General features: G+C 38.9%; 1 protein-coding gene across 2 annotated transcripts in view; it reads right to left on the reverse strand.

Annotated features, from left to right (window-relative positions):
- ZMAT1 (zinc finger matrin-type 1) overlaps window positions 1–21,533 on the reverse strand; it is a 161,805-nt gene that overhangs the window by 32,652 nt on the left and 107,620 nt on the right. The window lies entirely within an intron of this gene.

The following is a 21,533-nucleotide window of genomic DNA, read 5'->3' on the forward strand; positions in this document are numbered from 1 at the left end:
CTTCAGACCCGCGGGCCACCCCTCCCCACCCCAAGGCTCGGCATCCCTCGCCTCCCTTTGGCGCGGAAGCGACGGTGGCCAAGGGCAAAGGGCAAAAAGCGCGGGAGGTAAAAGCACGTGGGCCTCAAATAGTGAGGACTTTTACGTTGGAGGAGTTGACCTAAAACCAATTTAAGGAAAAAAATGTCTGGAAACCAATTTATTCCACCCCCAAGATAGCTCTAAAATGTATCTTCCCCTGCCTTTCTTACAGCCCTCAGTGAACAGAAATAAGCAGAAGCCTTGGTCATGAGGCATTTTCATCAGGCGCCCTGAAGTCCTGCTTAAATGTGGATCTACCCATCTAAATTACAATAAAAACCTGGGAACTCAGTATCCAATCAAAAAGCTAGAATATTACTTAAAACTTGAATCTCCTCACCATCTTTTCCCCAACTTCCAAAGAAACCAATATCTTGATTTATATTAATTATTTCCATACTCTTTTTACATATATTCTAGCACATAGATGTATGCCTAAACCATGTTGTTTAGTTTTTATTGTTTTCAAATGTAACAAAAAAATTTATATATTTTTCTAGGTAGCATTTTGGGGCTTGTTTCACTAAATTTTTTTCTGAGATTCATCCATGTAGCTGTAGTTCACTCACTGTCAATGCTGTACAGTATCCATCCATTTCTCTGCTGATGGGTATGGGTTGTGGTGAATCTGTGCAAAAGTTTCTCTTGGGTATGCTCTCCTTTCCAGTCTCACTTCCATTGCCCTATTTCAAGTCCTCATCATGTCTTGCTGGAACTATGACATCTGTCCCACTGGTCTCCTTTTCTCTGATCTCAATCCCTCCAATCTATTTCCATATTGCTGCCATTTATCACTGGCTCACGGGGCTTTCCTAGGTGGCGCAGTGGTTAAGAATCCGCCTGACAATGCAGAGGTCACGGGTTCGATCCCTGCTCCAGGAAGATCCCACATGCCACGGAGCAACTAAGCCCGTGTGCCAAAAAAATAAAAAAAAAAAAAAAGAAAAATATCACTGGCTCACATTTGCTTGTTAGACAAAGGACACAGCTTTGCACTATTAGTCTCCCGCCTTCTTTATCTCATCCTCTTCCACTGTCCCCACCTCCCCAAACTGCTTTTACTTTATTATTTAACAGTATTAAATCTTTTTAAAGATTCCTGTAAAACTGTTATTTCCTAAGTTAATGCTATTGTATATATTGCTCCTTCTTCCTGAAATACCCCTTTCCTCACATTAGGCACCTTCCTACTGAATCCCTATACACCCCTTGAAACCCAAAAAATACATCACCTCTTCCAGGTAGTAATGTCCTGTCCCTGCTTAGACTTAATTCCACCCTCCTCTGTGCTATACCTATATTTTGTGCATATTTTTATTGTGTGCCTCTCTTCTCCATAGCCTAGGACCATTTTGAGACAAAAGACAGTTTTATTTCTGACTTCTCATGGTCCAGAACAGTAAAGTCCTAGGGCAAAGGTCAAAAATCAGTGGTCCCTAAGCCTAGGTCTTTAAGTCCTTAGATCTGGTCCGCAGATATGTTTTAACTGCACAATTACTTATTTACTTCCCTGTCAACATTTGAGAGGGGAATTTCATACAAAAGAAAAAGTCTCTTAAAAGCATTTGAAGATTTGGCAGTATTGGTTGTATATTCCTGACTGGCAACAACTGGCTGGAGCTGAACAGCAAATTCAGAGACTTGGAGTGCTAGGCTCTTAAGGACATTTTTTATGTTGGTTTATGGTTCAGTAATTTACCCAAGATTACCTGTCATTGGGTAATCTCTAATGCTCTTTCCTGTCCTTCTCTAAGTTAGTGCAACATTCACTCATCAAAGAAACTACTGGAAAGATCATGCACAAGAAATATTCCACTGAAATAGCCAGTAGGACAAGGTAACCATAAAAAGGAGTGTAATTTTATTACTTCCAATGTTGGAAGGGGAATCCCTCAAATGCACTATTTTTCAAAATATGAATCACAGTCCGCTGTGTAAGAACTATTAAATCAGAATCTCTGGGGAGTGTGCATCACTCAGGATTCAGTCAGCAAAAGAGAAACTGCACTAGGTTTTTCAAACATAAATGATTTAATATAGGGAATCAGGTATTTTTTTAAAAATCAGAAAAGTTAGAGGAATATAACTCAGAGGACTTTTCTGAATATTGTCAGCTAGTAATGTATAGCCTTTCCCTCCCCTTCTATGCTCTCCCCTGTGTTCCAGAAGCTGGAAGCCTATGAATTACATTTCCCAGACTTTTTGGCCAGCAGGATTCTGAATGAGGTTTAGGTGTCGCCAATGGTAAACATTTTAGAATAGAATGGAGATAAAAGCCATTCTTTACATGTACTCCAACAGATATAAAACATGAGTTTTTGTGGTGGCCTTAACATTCTTCTGCAAGGCTTGTACCCAAAGGCTTTGGAGGACCTGTAAGATTAGTAATGGTCTTTTGGAGCCCGCTGACCTCTATGTGGCCGTTACAATTTCCTGTCTTTGGACTATATCAGGCAACAAATATTTGTTAAATTATAGAGTTACTTCTTCCCTCTTTGGCTCCATAGAAAATTATGTGTCTGCTGTTCAATCACATAGTAAAAAGAGGAGAGAGGATAATGTGTGAAATAAAAGAAAGTAGTTAATTTTCTCCCCATTCCCCAGCTCCGTTTGGTGGCATGCCATAAAACAAAAATGCCACCGAATCTGAGTCATACACTATGACAATAAGCACCTACTTTCTTGTCTTCCTCTTATACTTCTCATTGCTCTCTATGACAGTAATGCTATTAAGTGAATGCCAAAGTAATTTCTTTCACAAGAGAGAGGAGGTGGAATGTGGCAGAGAGTAACAATTGATGAAAGTCTGCTATGGCCTAGACTTTCCCCATAATTTCCCAGTTGTCCCACAACAGTGATGTTACATTGGGCTCATTAACCCCATTTAAAGAATGCACTCAGCCTCATGGATGTAACTAACTTTTCCATGGTTTTCAATTTAGTGATTGAAATGATCTGTTTATATCACTGAACCATAGGCAGGAGGACAGCATTGGCTGAAATGAGTTTTAACTACTGACTCCTCAAATCACAGAAAGAAGATGGGGTAGGGATGTGTGGAAGTGGGTCCAAGGTGGAGGTCAGAGGTGCCAAAAAGAAATAAAGGAGCATATCTTTGAATATTTGAGAAATCAATAAGAAAAAAGCATATCAATTGTTATTTTACTATTTCTACAGTGAAATATAATATGCTTTGTTTGGAATAATATGGGAAAATTAAAAATTCATTACTGCCAAACACAATACACTTACACATATCAGATAGTGGAAGAAATAATTAGAACATAATTTAGTGTCATATAGCTAATGTGATTGACATAAAAATGAATCTAAGTAGAACAGTGATGTTCTAATTTATCAACAAATAAAGCTGAAAAACAATGGCAATCAAATATCCAAGGTGTTCAACAACAGTAAAATTAAAGAAAAGCAAATAGACACTTTGATATGTACAAATAAGAAAGACATAAAATAGCATGTATAATGTGACAGTTTTAAACAAAAATATATGCATATGAACATACAGATATAACAATTGAATTATGCACAAACACAGAAAATGCATCTGCAGAATACTGAGTATATCATATTTCTCCATTGTTGAAGCAGTAATAGTTATGTAGATAAAATTATGACAGCATAGGCTGTATCGCATTAGGAATTGTTATAAAAGTGTATATTTATTAATATGAAAGTTTTCAAATATCTATACAGTAAAATGAAAAGGAAGTCAAACCAAGACTTTACAGAAAATATAACTGTGTATGCCTAATGTCTTGGTCTCACAGTATACACTTTCGTATATTCTCATTCTTGTTCTCTGCTCCCCACCCCTGTGACACAGACACATAGACACACACACACACACACACACACACACACAGAACTTTCTTGTCAGCCTAGAGAGGGTCTGAGGGGAATATACTACCATGTGATTTAGCATCCAGATCTTTACCAGAATCTTAATGCTCCATATGCTACATAAACAAGTAGAAAATTCCAGAAAATTCTCACTGTTTGAGAACTATAGGGGAATGTTTTCCTAAACCTAAGTTTATCTTCTATGAATGTTTAAGGGAAGAGCAGTTTAGGTATTGGTCACTTAATCACCCAGTGGAGTTTGGAGTCAGGGACAAATTTCAGCACCCATCTCCATTTGTTTCATGTGCTTTCCTGACTTCTGATTTTTACATTTTATGTTATCCATCCTCTTTACATTGCCATGCAGCTGTTGCTTTAAGAGACATTAACTGCCCTCTTAGGTCCTACTTAGAGTTGTTCTTTCAGCTAAAAATGGCTCAGCATTAAAATGACAATGAAGTTAAATAAAAGTGATTGTATAAGTAATAGTATGTGCTAGAAAATTTTTTAAATTTAGAGCTAATCTTACCACCCAGCCAATAATTATTTTCTGGGTGTAAAGAATGTCAGAATAAATTTCACTGTAGCCATTTTTTGTTATTGCTAAAGGGTATATTTCACGTGGGCATTTAAAAAATATTTAGCACTATTATAGAGAGATTTTATGGTACAGGAAGTGTCTCAGAATTTAGTTTGCTGGTATCTGGGTGTGTGGGTGTGTGTGTGTGTGTGTGTGTGTGTGCGCGCGCGCACGTGTGCATGTACTGAATAGACCAGATCCATGTCTGAAGTTCTCTTCAGCAGAGCCATAAGTCTTTTCTTCAAGAAAGATTTTCTTTTAAAATAGCTCCATTCTGGAATTGTTTGGTTGGGGGTCTGAATATTTTTACAGGGTCTTGTAAAACTACTCAAAAACACCACAGCATATTTACTTCAATATAATAATGAGTTGACATTTATTGGGTGCTGAACCTGATGACAGAGGATGTGACCTACCTCAGGTTCTACAAAGACTGATGGGTCTGACTATGGGATACACACCTGCTGGCTCTCACTTTAGCACTCAATCCAACAGACCTACTCCCCTGAGTATTTTGTCTTGTCAGCCTCCAGGGACAGCATAGATGTGAGGTCCCCAGAAGGAAGGATCTTGTACGTCTTTAGCAAGTTTATATAGTAATAGTTCACAGAGTCCTTCCCCCAGAAACACCTGAAGCCTTTTACTTAACTAATTGTACATTGGGGAACAATTACCCAGGCATATTTAGGCTCTTGGACATGGAGTTCTAGCTGACATTGATGCCTGAAGACCTAAAGCATATTCATGGCTCTCTGAGAGGGATCATATGAATTACCCCAGGTCTGACTCACCATGGTTCTAATAAGTCTATGAAACAATCTGCTTGTCATCTCCCTGATCCACAAATACATAATTAGAATAAACGTACATGGCAGGTGGCAGAACCTCCACATTGGTTCCTTAGCCTGTGAGGAAAAAGCTATTATTCTAGGGAAATCCAAGTGGAAGCCTCTGGAACCACTCTGCTACCACTCTGGTCAAGACAGTAAATTTAAAAAAATCCTGTGGAGAGTGGCAGAAATTTGCCCCACCCTTAAAGACTTAGAGGATGCGGTGGTAATATGCCCATCATTTTCCCACTTAATTTATCAGTCTGGGCCATAAAAACGTCCAGAGGGACTATGAAGGAGGAGAGTAAACCACCACAAACTCAAACAAGTAATTAGTCTCAATTGCAGCTGCCGTATTGGTTGTGTTATCTTTGCTAGAGCAGATTAACATGGCTTTAAGTACATAGGACATGGCCACTAATCTAACAAATGAGTTCTTTCCCATCCTTGCCATGAAGAATGTCCAAGCACAGTTCGCATTCACATGAGTTGAACAACGGAATTAATGTAATGGCTTTGTCCCAGAGATATGTTAACATTCCAATTCTGTTATAACATAGTTTAAAGAGATATGGAACATGTGGACATTCTGCATAATATTGCTTTGGTCCACTATTTAGATGATATCCTGTTAATTGGATCAGATGAGAAAGAACTGGCAGGTACATTTGAGTCCTTAATAAAACACATAATGTTCCAGAGGGTGGGAGATAAAACCATCAGAGATTCACATCAGGGAAATTTTTAGGGTCTAGTGGTCTTGGGCATACAGGAACAATCTTATGAACACACAGGATGCATTATAGCATTTTTAGCCATCCACCATCAAGTAGGATAAATGAGACACCTGATATACCTCTTCAGATTGTGGAGGCAGCATATTCCAACTTGGAAATACTGTTCTGATCCATTTACTGAGTGGTATGCAAGAATACCAACTTTGAGTTGGGCTTAATTGAAAAAAGGCTCTGTAGTAGGTCCAAGTTGGGGTGTATGCAGCCTTGTTGCTTGGGCCATATGACCCAACAGATCCTATGGTAGTAAAGGTAGGTACATGTAGAGGGAATAGATGACATGTGTACTTTATGGCAAGCCTCAACAGGAGATTTACAATATAATCTCTGATGTCCTGGAGCAAGACCATGCCATCTACAATGAAGAATTAGATACCACTCAAAAAAGACCCCCCGCCCCGGCACATTATTGGGCCTTGATAGAGATGAGCACTTGATCCTTTGACACTAAGTGAATATACAGCTAGAATTTCCCATTGTGAGCTGACTACTGTCAGACCCACAAAATCATAAACTTGAGTGGGTCCAGCAATGATTCATTGTAAATTGGAAGTGGTATAGCTGGGATTGGGCATTGGCAAGGTCCCAAAAGCACAATTAAACTACTGGTATGGGTGGCCCAGGCTCCCAAGTTATCAAAACTGTTGCATCAGAGCCTCAAGTCTCAGCTCACACTTGTGGCCATGGGAGATTCCTTATGACCAGCTTGGAGAAAGAAACATGTATGGGTTGGCCCAGTATGCAGGTACAAGCTGAAAACGGAATGCTGCTGCCCTAAGCCTCACTCAGAGGTAGCCTTGAAAGACATACATTTTAAGGGTAAATTTTCCCAATGCGCAGCACTATGGGGAGCGCATCTAGTCATTCACCTTGGTTCAAAGAGAACTGGCCCAAGGTAAGAATATATATGAACTCACAGGCAGTGGAAAATGACTTGTCAAGTTGGTCCGGGTCCTGGAAGGAGAAAGTTAGAATATCCAGTACAAGAAAATCTGGAGAGGAGGCATGTGGATGGACTAATGGGAGTAGGCAAAAAGTGAACATCTTTGTATTGCATATTAACACCCAGTAAAGAGTACCTACCACATAAGAAGTACTAAACAATCAAGTAGACAGAATAAATTAGCTAGGTCACCTTAGCCAGTTCCTGTTAGAAGCCTACTATAGTGCTAGCAAAATGGTTACTTGAAGGGAGTATTAATATAATTAATGAATTATATTAATCAATTAATAAAATTAATGTTCATTAATGAAAAGGATGTAGGTTTATATGGGCCCAACAGTATGTGTCTCCTGAATCCATTTCTCTGTTTAGCAGTCCCACTATTATGCTCTGTCCGTCTGTACCATCTTTTCCTTTTGGAAATCAATGGGAAATTTTCTCCTAAATCATACTATACAATAAAATCAGGGTTTAGGAAAATACATGAAAGAAAGGAAAATGATAAAAATTATAATTTTCTTTACCATCTCCATTAGATAATTTATCCTATAACCACTGAATGTTGAAAATAATGTGAACTGGGTCTCAAATGCATAACTGTCTGACTCTGAAGTCTAAGATCTTAACCACTGCACTGGGTTTTTTCTCTTTCTCTCTACACACACACACACACACACACACACACACACACACACACGCAGCTTCCTTGAAAGATGAGATACCACTCAGCAAAAAACAAAGCCAGTAGGGAATAAAACCAGTACTTTGGCTGCTGGAGAGGCCACTGGAGTGAATTCAGGAGACCTCTCTGGGTCCTGGTATCAGACCTAACCCAGTAACTCTTTAACAACCTCACATAAATCCCTTCACCTGTCTTCTTTACTTCACCTGTGAGCCTGAATTTCACTTGTCATGCTTGTCAAATGTCCAGGTTTGTGCAGGAGAAGAATGTGAGGATTAGTTGAATTATTTTAATTAAATGCCCTCTGGTTCATGACATTGAAGCATGGTGGCATCAAGAGGCTGTTTGGGACCAATTATTACCAATAGCAAAGGCCTTGGGTTCAGTAGCCCCAGGTAGGGGTTCCAGCTTTATGAGAAATTTATAAAAGTGCCTTAAAGCACCCTGAATTAACATACTTGTTATCATTTTCCACAAAAAATGAAATCCAGTTTAGCATCGTATCCAGTGAGAGTCCACCCAATTCCCCATCAAACAGCATGTGTCCATTGCCTTAAGAGCTACCAGCTTCCCTCCTAGATTATACATGGTGTCTTCCTTCTTTCAGCTGGAGGCCCTTTTGCTACACTCAAGTAGCAATGAAGTAAAATGAGGTGCATTTCTGTCCTTTACCAACAACAGAATTTAAAATGTAAACCAAGATTGCTCTTCCAAGTAGGCCTCCATTCCCATGATACCACACACCTATGCAATGAAGTTGTCATTGATCAAAACATAGATCCCAAGACAACCAGTGTGTGACCCGCACAAGAGCACCAGGATCACAGAAACATAGCCAATACACTCAATCTTTTTTTTCAACTGTTTTTCCAACACAAAATCAAACCATATTTTCCATTTCTAGAACCCGTATAATTTACAGAACATAATGTCTTTCTGTAGCCCTTTCTTTATTAATATACTGCCATATTAGACATTTATATATACAGTATAGATGACTTATGGAGTCATATTTTTATTGAGCTTACCTCAGGAGTTCTTTTCAAAGATAGCTCCAAGCTAAAGGGAATAACATTGAATATAATATCATAAAGACCTGGGTTACAGTATCAATTTTTTCATACAGTGACTGTGTTACCCAAGACCTCATCTAGTGAATGGAAATACTAATACTCCACATCAGAGTTATGTTGTAGGGGACAACTGGGGTAATTTATGTCAAGGAGCAAGTATAGTGCCTTGCACACAACAGTCAAGCAGAATTCCCTGGGTTTTCCAGAGTATAACGACCATGTAAACTTTCTTCAATTCTTGCAAATACCAGTGGGCACTTATTAAAGATCAACAACAACAACAAAAATAATTTAAAAATAATACTTCTTGTTGGTATTTATTGAGAAAAGTCAGTAGGATAAAAAGAAACAAAGAGAAGCATGGTGATTTTAAATCACGTCCATAAATTCTTTGAGGTGGGGTTTATGGTCCTTCCTCTTGAACCTGGGCATACTTACGACCTATTTTAACCACTAGAATATGGCAGAAGTGGTGATGGCAGTTTCTGGGCACAAGCCTTGGGTTGCTTGCACTTGGAAGCTAGTCACCATGCTGTGAGGAAGCTTAGACCAATGCAGATGTCACATGCAGATGTTCTGGTTAGCAATTTCTGCTCAGGTCTCAGCCCACAGCTAGTATCAACTAGATGACTTCAGATGACACCAGCCCCAGCCATCAAGTCACTCTGAACCTCTGATTTTTTACAGCTAAGCTCTTAGATATTGTGGAACAAAGAAAAGCTGTCTTTGCACTGCCCAGTCTAAATTCCAGACCCACTGAGTTGGTGAGCAAAAGAAATATTTAATGCCACTAAATTCTATGACAGTTTGTTACACAGCAATAGACAACTGGAACAGTAGGTAGTAAAATGACTTCTTTATGTGAGGGAGAAAGCAGAGTGAGGCCAGTTTCTGAATGTGCCCGATGTGACAAACCTCCTCAGGTTTTCTCATTTTCTACTCCCAGTGATCATGTAAGGAAGGATCCATCGCTCCCATTTTGAAGATGGGCAATACCTGAGTTGTAGGAGGTAAATTACATTTCCTGGGGTAGACACACACACACACATCTGGAGACTATACATCCAAATATTGCTATTGGTTTCTCTTGTGATATGGCAGGATAAAAGGCAACAACATAAAAATTTCCTCTTATACAGATATATTTTCCAATGGTTGTTGTTTTTTGCCTCAAATATATTAATTTGGTCATCAGGAAAAGAACTTGATATATATTTTTTAAATGTAAGAAATGGGGTTTTAAATTGAATCAAAAAATTATTTTCTGACAAATATATATTAACACATGTAGACGGAATATAGAAAAAATGTACAAATCAACCGGTTTGCAAGGTAGAAATAGAGACACAGATGTAGAGAACAAACATATGGACACCAAGTGGGGAGAGTGGGGGGGGTGGGTTTGGGTGGGATGAATTGGGAGATTGGGATTGCCATATATACATTACTAATAAGAAAAAATATCAAATTATACACTTAAATATGTGCAATATATGCAGTTTATTGTATGTCAATTGTATCTCAATAAAAGTTCTTAAAAATTATTTTCTGTAAATTTATTTCTTTTACACTCAAAAATGTTAAATGCATATCAGTGACAGAAAAAAAAAATGAGGTTATAAGCACCTTTTACCTGCATTTTCACTAGCTCCTGAACACTTTTTACACCTCTCTGTCTCTCTGTCTCTCTCTCTTTTCCCTGTGTCTCACACAAATACACACACATACAAACATACAAACACACACACCTTTCTTGTTAGCTGAGAGAGGATCTAAAGAATACTTTTTGTCATGTGATTCAGTGTTTGAGTGCTCTGCCTGATTTCCTGTACCACATAAAACCCCTTCATGCCCCCTCAACTCCTTGTTACCTGTTATGTGACATCCAAGCTATAATATTGAGTGTTTTCGCCAGATGGCACTAACCTGTGACTAAAAACAATACATATTGCAATCTATTTTAAATATAGATTGTGAAAAAGTATAGAAAAAGCCCTAATTAATAGCCATATTCAGTGATAACCTTTTTCTTCACTCTTACATTATTATTATGAATGCAAATAATACAATTTTGCATTTGTATTATCACATGGTGCTGATAGGGTAGGCAGATATAAAAGGCCTGCAGACAGAGCAGAATCGACATTGTGCAGGGACTTAGTTAGGGACCTTAGCACAGTGGCCTGGAAACAGACTGAAGCAGCAGACGCCAGGATGTCAACTACCCACAGCCAGAGCTGATCAGTTTCACTTCAGCCACCAAGAAATTTCTGAGACCATCCATTTCCCAGCAGAGGGTCTATGCGGGTCTGTTCATATAACAGTGTCAGAGGGAGGGTACTGGATTGGACAAAATGCATTAAACTTCCCCAGTCTCCAACCACTAACCTTTATTCTTTTTCCGGTTGGTTGGGAGGAATACAAGTAATGATTTATTCAGCAAATATATACTGAGAATTTGTTAAATGCCAGGATCAATACTGCTTAAGTTATGTGCATTCTCTCTTTTATTCTTCACTACACTTTTATACGGTGTGTACTTCCACTTCTAGTTCACAGATGAGGAAATAAATGTTTAGGGAAAATACGTAACACTGGCCAATTATCATGCAACCAGCAAGAAGTTTGAAATCAGGTTTTTATTAAATATGTCTATATATTGGATCTCTTTTTGAACATGCCATTTTATTCCTGAACCATTTGTCATCCCCTTTCTAGCCACAAATGGGCACTTCTCACTTATAAGTCTAGGTATACAATATCCAAATGTAACAGCACCTTCAAATTAATGATATATCCCCATTCTATTACCCCCTTTCTATTCTGGCACAAAGCATGCTGAATTAGTGCCTGGATAAGGGGCAAATAATAGAATGAGACTCACCAAAAATTGAGTCTGCCCCCACCCCAAAAGTTTATTTTGTACGCCACAAGGAAGCTTTCCACAAAAGTCTACTGTCCTTTCCCAATAAGATGGTTTTAAAGTCTGGTTAACTGGAGGTTCCTCTTTCCAGGGAATAGAAGTCTCCACACTTGATACTACTTCCAATTGTGTGGCTCTTCCAGTGAAGAAGAAAGATCTTAACTGAGTTCTCCAGGCCAGTATTGTTAAAAAGGATACCAGCTCTGGATCCACCTCACTACAGTGACACTGAATGAGGAGCCACTACAGGATCTGGGATGACAATGCCCGTGACTCTCATCATAATAACCAGGCACTCCCAGCACACCAGGGACTATATGCCAAAGGCCCAAAGTTGTGGAACATTCTAGTTCTGCTTGTTCTGGCTGTGCCTTATTTGGCTCATGGTTTGGATGTGGGATTCCACCACTTCAGCTCAATGCCAAACCACTTGGGCCCCTTTTTATCCTACTTGTTTGGAGTATTCAATCAGTTCACAGTTTCCCTGTAAGAAATTACTCTGTAACACCTGGAGGGCAAAAGCAAATATTCAGCCACTTTTGTAATATTTTTTCAAAGGTAAAACTTTGCTTTAAAGTCTTAAATGTAGCTCAGGATTCATGTCAGGGGCTCCTGGTCACCTGCCCCACTAGGCTTCTTACAGGTATCACCCACAGGCCAGTAATATACAAGGACATAGACAACAAATCATCACCTCAGATATGATGGCATCAGTCCAGCAGCCCAACACTTTCAAGATGATGACTTCTGCCCAGTAGATGAACTCATCTCAAATGATGATCTCAGCACAATTTGGCAGTCCTAGCCTCGATGCTGACACCACAAGTTGTTCTGCCACCACAATTCAATGCCAAAACCCACCAAATAAAGATTCTGACCAGACTTATTTTCTCTGTTCCCAGACTCAACCCCTAGCTCTTTGGCCCCACCTACATACACACCTGGATTCCCTATAATTTCCCCAACTGCCCTCTCTTCTCTCTCCTCCTACCTTATCCCTCAATTTCAATCTATGCAGGCCTCTGTTCCCTACTTAGATGATGCCAGTGCCACCAGGTTATTGTCAACTGCTTAACTGAAGATCCTACCCATCCTACTTACCTACATCTCTACGAGTTCATATCCTCTCTTATACCATGTAAGGGTATCTTGCAAGGAACTAAAGCCTATTGGCAAGCCCCATTATCTATCCTGCTGCATCAAAGAACTCCCTGTAAATTATTTAGATTTGCTCTTGACCCATTCTTTTCCATCTTCATGAACTGCCTGCTTGGTGTAAACTAGCACCCTATAAGTTAGCTGATTTACTCCTACTGGTGCCACATCATTTAATTTCTCCTCTTGGGTACCTAAAATTTGAATTGAGATCCTCACCTCCACTATCCCTCCACAAAGGCCTAAAACTCTACCTATTACTATGCATAGCAATTGGGACCTGACCACGATTACTGTCCCTATAATTGTTCCCACATAATTTTCCATCATGACCCTGACAACTGCAGTAGCTATGATTTCCCCTTGTCCAACAATCCACATTTCACTCTCCACTGTTTCGCAGTCATCATTCCCCCTTCCTTGTTTCTTTGGCTTGCTAGATAATATTAATCTAACATGTTACCTAAGAGCTACATCTCTAATAATGTAGGGTCTGCTACATGGTTCTCCAGCCTGGACGACCACTTATGCAACTGATCCTTGTCCCCTTGGAGGTGTTTGATGTCCATATTGACTACTCATCATTTTCTCCTTATCTGGTCTCTGCACTTCTTCCCAGCATTCTCTTGCCCTCATTAAATTTCCCTTCATGGACTGTATGTCCTTCCTGTCTCCCACCATCAATCAATATTATATACAGCCATGTCCATCCATTAAGACTATTTGACCCTCATATGTCTGCCCTGATCTAAATTTTCCCATCAGAAATTCCACTCCCCAAGCCCCCATGGGCTACTCATTCTCCTGTGGTACCACTCCTGTTCAGTAGGGTAGCATGTTCTACTCCTCCATTCCTCCCCCTTCTGCCTTATGCACCTTGACCTTTGTTTTATGCATATTTAGTATCTGGTCTCTCTATATCCAATTAGAAAATCAACTTCTCTCATCTAGCCTTCCCACAAAAAGAAGCAGCAAATTATCTTTTTACCTATTATATTGGGCCTCTTCAAAATCTTTGGTATAACAAGCACAAATTTAGGTATTTTCAATTTATTAACACAAACTCAATTCACACAGGCCACCCAAACAGTGGCATCACTCCTAGAAGACCATGCATATCAAGCAGATCAAGCCTTAGAAGCCTGTAACGTGGCATAAATCTCTCCAGCTGCTATGGTAACTGTTAAAAAGTTAGCATTGGACTACCTCTTGTCATATCAAGGTGAAGTTTGTGCTTTAAAGGTGGGCCAATAGTACAGGAAAGGTCTTTGGAATATTCCAACAGATAGAACAAACCAAAATAATAAATAATATTACAAAGTACTCTAAGAGGTTCCCTGGGCTCTGGTTGATTTCTTCTCCTGGATGTCTCCTTCTGCCTGCAGTGATGGTGCTGTACTACCTTTCAGGGAGCTATAATAATTGCTGGTCTGATTATTTTGAGTTGGTTTTGCAAATTTGATCTCTCTCAAGCATAAGTTTATTTACAGGAAATGTGGTAGGTTGCTGTACGAACTCAGACATCAGGGATAGATTGTGAAGATCACTGGAAAAAACTTGAATCCTAGCTGACGTTTGATTTAGTACCAGCAATCTCTAGGCCACATTTCCTACTTATGTATGTTGCCTCCTTCAGCATCCTGATAAGGCTTACCCTGCTCATACACATACTCCACAAGCTCTTGCACCCTCTTGATGCCTCTTTTAAATTTTGTGCTAATAGCTGTCTCTTAAATTTCATGCCAGTGGGGATTCCATGTTTTCTAATTGAAGTATAGTTGATTTACAATATTATATTAGTTTTAGCTGTACAACATAGTGAGCAATTTGGCATTTTTACAGATTGTATACCATTTAAAGTTATTATGAAATATTGCTATATTCCCTGTGTTGTACATTATATCTCTGTATGTTATTTATTTTATACCTAGTAGTTTGTACTTTTTAATCTCCTTCCCCTATCTTGCCCCTCCCTCCATCCTTCTCCCCTCTGGTAACCATTAGTTATAAAATGCCTGTGAGCTCTCTCTCTCTCTTTCTCTCACTCTCTCTCTCTCTCCCAGACTTTTTCCCAAATAACCGTCTTCCTAGCATCTTGCCTCAGAATTTCCCCACTTGTGTGAGTAACATATTTGTTTGATTGTACCAAAGAATTACTGTCTTGATTTTCAGTATCTGAACCTACTATTTACAGGCAAGGAGCTTTTATTTTTTAATACTTTTTTATCTATTTATTTATTGAGGTAACATTGGTTTACAATATTACATAGTTTCATATGTACAAGATTATATCTCTACTTCTGTATACACTACAGTGTGCTCACCACCAAAAATTTAGTTCCCATCCATCACCATAGAGTTGATCCCCTTTACCCATTTTGCCCTTCCCATCTCTTCCCCTCTGGTAACCACTACTCTGTTCTCTGTATCTATGTGTTTTTTTAATTTGGTTTGTTCATTTATTTGGTTTTTTTTTTGTTTGTTTGTTTTTTATAGATGTCACAGTCAGGATGCTATAACAAGATGGTTTATTTACCCTCCACAATAGGCAAAACAATCGGGATAGGCTCTCCTTCCTCCAACTGGTTTGAGTTTACCTAGGCAAGCAGGTACATGTGCCCAGCTGAATCCTACCAGAGGCCTCTTCTCCCATACACTGTGCCCAGGCTCCATTACATATCATTCAATGCAACAAGCCTGGAAAGGGAGACCACCACCATTTCACATACACATCCATTTAAGCAATAGGGCAGAGGATGAAGAAGAGGAGGATGGGAACTCTGAGAAATAATGAATATGTTATAATCTGAAAAATCTGTCTTTTTTGGAGAGGAAAACCAAATATGGGGGGTGGGTGGGTAATTTTGTCTTTTTGGAGAGAAAAGCCAAAAAACAAGGGAAAGAATTTTGCTATGATATAAGCAAATTCATCCATTTAATTCAACACACATTTACTAAATATCCACTCTGTAGCAGGAGTTGTATTAGATGTTGGAGAAAGAAAGGTGAATAAGAGAGAATATTCCTTGACCTCAGAGAGTTTATAGTCTGATGGAGTAGGCAGACAAGCAATCAGGCTTAAGATACATGTAAAGAGTGCTACAAGAATATTCCAGGATGAAAGGAGAGAAATCCCTGTTGGGTAATTAACTGAATATAGAGGATTCAGTGAGGCTTCACAAAGAAGTGACTTCTAAACTGGTGTTTAAGGATGAAAAGGAGTGGAACAGTTTGAGGATATTTTAGAGATAATATTTCAGAAATCAAAAGAGATGAGCATTTATGATGTCAGGGAAACATGGGAAAATATAGTCCATTCAAAGGTCAGCGGGTGATTGGATTTAGCTGAAGTATAGGGAGTACATAGAGAAGAAGCTAAAGAAAGAAGTGTTAGGAGTTAAATCATGAAGAGTCTCGGTGGTATGCAATGGGTCTGGATTTTATTCTTTGGTTTGTGGGAGTCACTGAAGAGTTTAAGGCAGGGAAGTGATAGAATTAGGTTTGTTTTTGAGATATAGCACTTTGACAGCACTGTGGAAAGCAATTTAAGCAGGAGAGGGGAGAGGCTGGTTAAAAGAATTTAGCAGTAATCCATAGTTTTACTGATGTAACAATAGCTAAAATTAAGGCATTGCCAATAGGAATAAAGAGGAGGGAACAAATCCAAGTGATAATTAGGAGGTAGGACTCTGCAGCTAAGTGGATGAAGGAGAATGATAAGAAGTGCTAAAAAATGACTCCCAAATTTCTGACTTGGATCATGTGGCTGTTTGATAAGATAGAAAACACCAGAGAGAGAGAGAGAGAGAGAGAGAGAGAGAGAAACAGATTTGGTGGAAGAAAAGGAAAGAAAAAAAGAGGAAGACTTTTATTTTGTATGTCCAGTTTGATGAGCTCTGAAGAGTGTCTTAGAAACAATTGAGTGTGTAGATCTACAGTTCAGGAAAAAGATCAGGAGGTTGAGATTTGTGAATCATCAGCCTATACGTGGCCATTAAGGCTAAGGGCTCATGTAACAAGCTTGTATAAAGTGAAATGAGAATGAGCTAAAAATAAAGCCCACCACAGGGGCAGTTAGAGAAAGAAAGCCAGCAAGGGAGATTGAGATGCACTAGCTACATTGCATGAGAGTTAAAAGCAAGTGGTGTCACAGAATCAAGGGCAGGATGTATCAATTGATGAAAAGTTCAAATAAGATAAAGACTGAAAATATGCTGGAATTAACCTTGCTAAAAGCCATTTTACTGGAGGAATGAGAGACCTGTGGTCTACAGTAGGTTCAAGAAGGAATGGGAAAGGAAAAAGTGCAGATAACTGTAAGAGACAATTCTTTTAAAAAATACTTGGTTGTGAAAACAATGACCAAAGAATCTCCATCTTGTTTATTGATTGCGTTGAAAAAGCCAGCGGATATTGAAATGTCAAAGATCCAGGGAGGAGAAAGGACAATTTAAAGAGGAAGGTCTTAATTTCACAGGAGGGGAGGGGAATTTCAGAACATAGATGTAGGATTTAGTTTTGAAAAAGGAGGTCTCCCATTCCACAAAACTTCTAGGGAAGATTGTAAGGATGCGTGCAGATATAGATATTGTCATGAGGGTGGGAGGAGGAACTTTAGGGAATCACATGTTCTGGACTCTGTTTTCTCTGACAAGTAGATGAAGCCATTTGATGAAAACAGAGGACTCAAGGACAGCAGTGAATGTCTGAAATAATCACTGAGATAAAGGGGAGAGAGAGCCAGTGAGGGACACATAGAAGCATATCTTTATTCTTTTCTTTTTTTTAAAATCAATCTATTGAAGCATTTCTGGCTAGCACTGAAGGCGAAGTTGAGACTGTAGAACTGGAGCTTGTAGAGGCACGTGTGCTTGGAGATATGCTATTAAGAAAAATAACTAAGGAAAGCTATGATTAGCACCCTCAGGTGAAGTAGGAAAAAAACAGACAGTTAAATAAAATTGGGGTTGAATGATACCAAGCAAAGGGATAGAATGGTCAAGAAGAATACAGAGTTGAGTGCATGGGCAAAAAAGTGGTTAAAGTTATGAATTGGCAAGGAACGACATGAAGGTGGGAGATCGCTGATAGAGAAAATAGAATGTCACATACTTGAGGTCTCTATGAGATTATACACTAATTTTAGTGGAAAAAAAGGAAAGATAGGTGAAAAGGTAGGAGGTATTAATTAGAAAGTAGCACTAGAGTTTAAAATGTCAGAAGTATAGAAATTATGAATTACGACTGTATCTAGGATGTGGCCATGAAGGGGTATGCCTGGTATGGAAGAAACCAAGAATCGGTGAAGTTAGGGAGTTAGCTGACTTGTGTAAGTGGATATTGAAGTCAGTGAAGATGAGATGGATAGGATAAATAGTAAGGACATGAATATAAGGAAAATGACTAGGGGCTTGGCAGAGAGTAATGATCAAGAAGGGTGGCTGATTATATACAATCAGATGGCATGAGAGGAAGTTTTTATATGAGGGTATAAAAATAATGCTTTGGAAGTGGCAACTGGGTCTCGGAGACATCTCTAGGAGTGTAATATGAGGGCTTGAAAGAACTATCAATTTTCCCATAAAAGCCGCAAGAAAAGGAAATGTCCTCACATGAGGGCCGAGTGTCGATTGCAAGCATTCTGCCAAGAGATGGAGATTGTAATGGAGTCTTCATGCAATAGGCAAGGTTCAGAGGAAGGAAAGTATTCTGGGTATAAAAATATGAGTAACTGGAAAAGGTAACATTATGGGCAGAGGTAACAGATATGGGGTATGTTGGGACCACCCAACTTCAAAATCAGGAAAAAGTGTGGTCTCAGGGGGTGTAGAATAGAAAGGCAGATAGAAGATGGCTTTGCTGAAATGTTTGGAGGTCTCAGAAAAATTTCTAATTTAGAGTAACAGGCTAACTGAATCAATTGATCCCAAGACCCTTGCTACTAGCAGAGAAACAAAAGCAGCCTGCCAGGAAATGGGGAGAGATTGGCTACAATTCTAAAAATATCCTTACTCAGTTGTACAGTGGACCTGAGTAGATGATTCCTTCTGGCAAAAAGAGCAGCAGCTCCTTAAGGAGTGAAAAGAATTGGAGAGGGATGCCATGGAAGAAATTATGTAGAAGTAATGTTTGTTCAATATAACCATTGAAATGTTTGTTGAGGACCTATGATATGGGCTAAAATGATAAAGGCCACCCTGGCATATATAATCTTATAAAACCCCAGAAATTCAACTCTGCTGCCTCAGCTGGCACCCTTAATCATCAAACATGTGTACTTCTAAGGTTTTCCTTCAGCTTCACCGCTGATCAGACCCCATAATTATCCAAGAAGTCTGCAAGAGAGTCTTGGATATGAAAAGTGTCCAAATAGCTCTCAAATAATTTTTAAAAACCCACAAATCTTGGTGGAAAGGGTGGGTGTGGGGAGACAATATCTTGCTTCAAGAGATATTTCTGAAATTATTTTTAAGACCTAGACTTTAAAATGAAGCTTCTGGAAGATTACGAAGAGCACCCACTCACTTCCGCCAAAGCCTCACTTAGAAAGGATTTCAGTACCCTTTGCAAACAACAACCTCTTCATCATAATTCCATGTTAATCTAAGGAAATTAGACATCATCCATCCTGTTCAGCAAGGCTCTGTGTATTCCAAGTCAAAACAGAGACTGGCAAAGGATAATGGGTGAAAGACAGGAAAGACCAACAGTCCATTAAATACACACAAGATATGGATGAGAATCAATCTGGACTCACTGCCACCCTGTCACTTTCAGTTCATGGATTACTACTACTTAATGTCTTCCCCTCCACCCAACACAAACATTAATACACATCCTTTTCTGTACTACCTCTCTCTGATGGATGTTTCTACTTTTTTCAAGAATTCTTGTAACAGATTAAGATACTGGGATTTATACACATCTTTATAACAGTAATAGCTAGCATTTGTCAGGTGCTTCCTATGCATTATATCATACAACAATTTAATTAAAAATACTAATGCTATCCCCATTTTTTTTTTCAGATCTGGAAACTGAGAGATCAATTTGCCCAAAGCCACACAGCTAAGTGACACTATTAAGTGATGGACCCAAGATTCTCATGCAGATATCCAGGTTGTAGCTCCTAAATCACTGTGCAACTGCCTTTTTTTACCTGCTTTTAATGGGAACTGCAAAAAGACAGCATAATATACCATTTATAATGCTCTTTCTACTTATAACTTTTTGTTAAGAAGATCCATTACTAATAACATCACACAACTTTAGTGCTAAAAGAGATGGTAACAATCTTTTTTTGTCACTCCTTTTATATACAAAGAAAATGAGATAACCAGAGGAAAAGTGACTAGCCCAATAACGTAAAGCTCATTAGTGAAAGAACGGAGAATCTAACCCATGTCTTTCTTACTGCAAAATCTCACTACCATCCTCAAGATGTTTCCTCCAGTGGCCTACTGCAGTGAGTGCAAGTCCATCAATAGTAACTTCCTTTGCTACAGCTTTTGTGTTAAGCCATCTGCCTTTTTTTTTTCTTTTATTGAAGTATAGTTGATTTACAATGTTGGGTTAGTTTCAGGTGTTTAAGCTATCTGTCTCCATCACTCATTTGCACAAAAAGAAATCCTGCTATAAAATGTATTAGCTAAGCAATTAGTTGATGAGACATAGGAAAGTCATTTTTAATAAGGAGGAGAAAGAAGGGAAAGATCTACAACTAGGAAAAGGCAGACCAGTGCAGACACCAGAGTTTCTGCCTGAAAACGAAGGGAACAGAAGAAAGGCATCGAATAACTGGAGAAATGAAGTCTAAAGAAGTACTAAAGGGAGTACTGGGATGCTGAAAAAGGACAGTACTCACAGGTGATAAAAACAAATCTCACCCTTTAGTATAATGAATAAAATTTGAAAATTGCTTTGCTATTTACAAAGTGCTTTATGTAAAGTAGTTCCTACAGAGCCTGCCTCTAGTGGGCACTTAATAAATGTTAGCTTTATTTTTCTTTTCCTTCTGTCTTTCCATTCTTGAAAATATGTTGAGATATATCAGATCAGGCAGTGTTGTGTCTGTTTTAACAGCAGGCTATGTCTTATAGTGGACTTCGGAGCCTGACAGACAGGACTTGAATCTTGTTTCAATCACTTATTAGTCGGTGTTGAGCAGGTGAAAAAACAATTCCATTCTGTGAAAGATATTCAGGTTATTTTTCCCCCTGAATTTTAATTGTTTTCCATGAAAATATTCTAGAGACAGGGCTAAGATGCTTCTGAGAGCTCCCAACATGCTGTTTCCAAGTTCAGATGAAATCCTTACGGGAAAAGAAGTGCCAGACTTTTGGAGGGACAGATCTGTATTTTTACTTTCTCTGTGCTATCTTGGTAGTGCTTTCTTTTAGCTCTTTATCTAATAACCTCTCAAAGAAATGAACCTTCTCATATCAACTAACACCTTTGGCCAGAAGGCAAGCTCACGTGGCAATGTGAATACAAAATGCAACAGAGGAAAATGGAAGAGAGAAGGCATGAGTGCTGCATTTTACAGTGTATTACTGTTCCTGGCTGACAGCTCATATTTTTTAACCAAAAAAAGTACTCTTGCTTTATGTCG

The sequence above is a fragment of the Hippopotamus amphibius genome, chromosome X (assembly GCF_030028045.1).
Source record: "Hippopotamus amphibius kiboko isolate mHipAmp2 chromosome X, mHipAmp2.hap2, whole genome shotgun sequence".
Lineage (NCBI taxonomy): Eukaryota > Metazoa > Chordata > Mammalia > Artiodactyla > Hippopotamidae > Hippopotamus > Hippopotamus amphibius.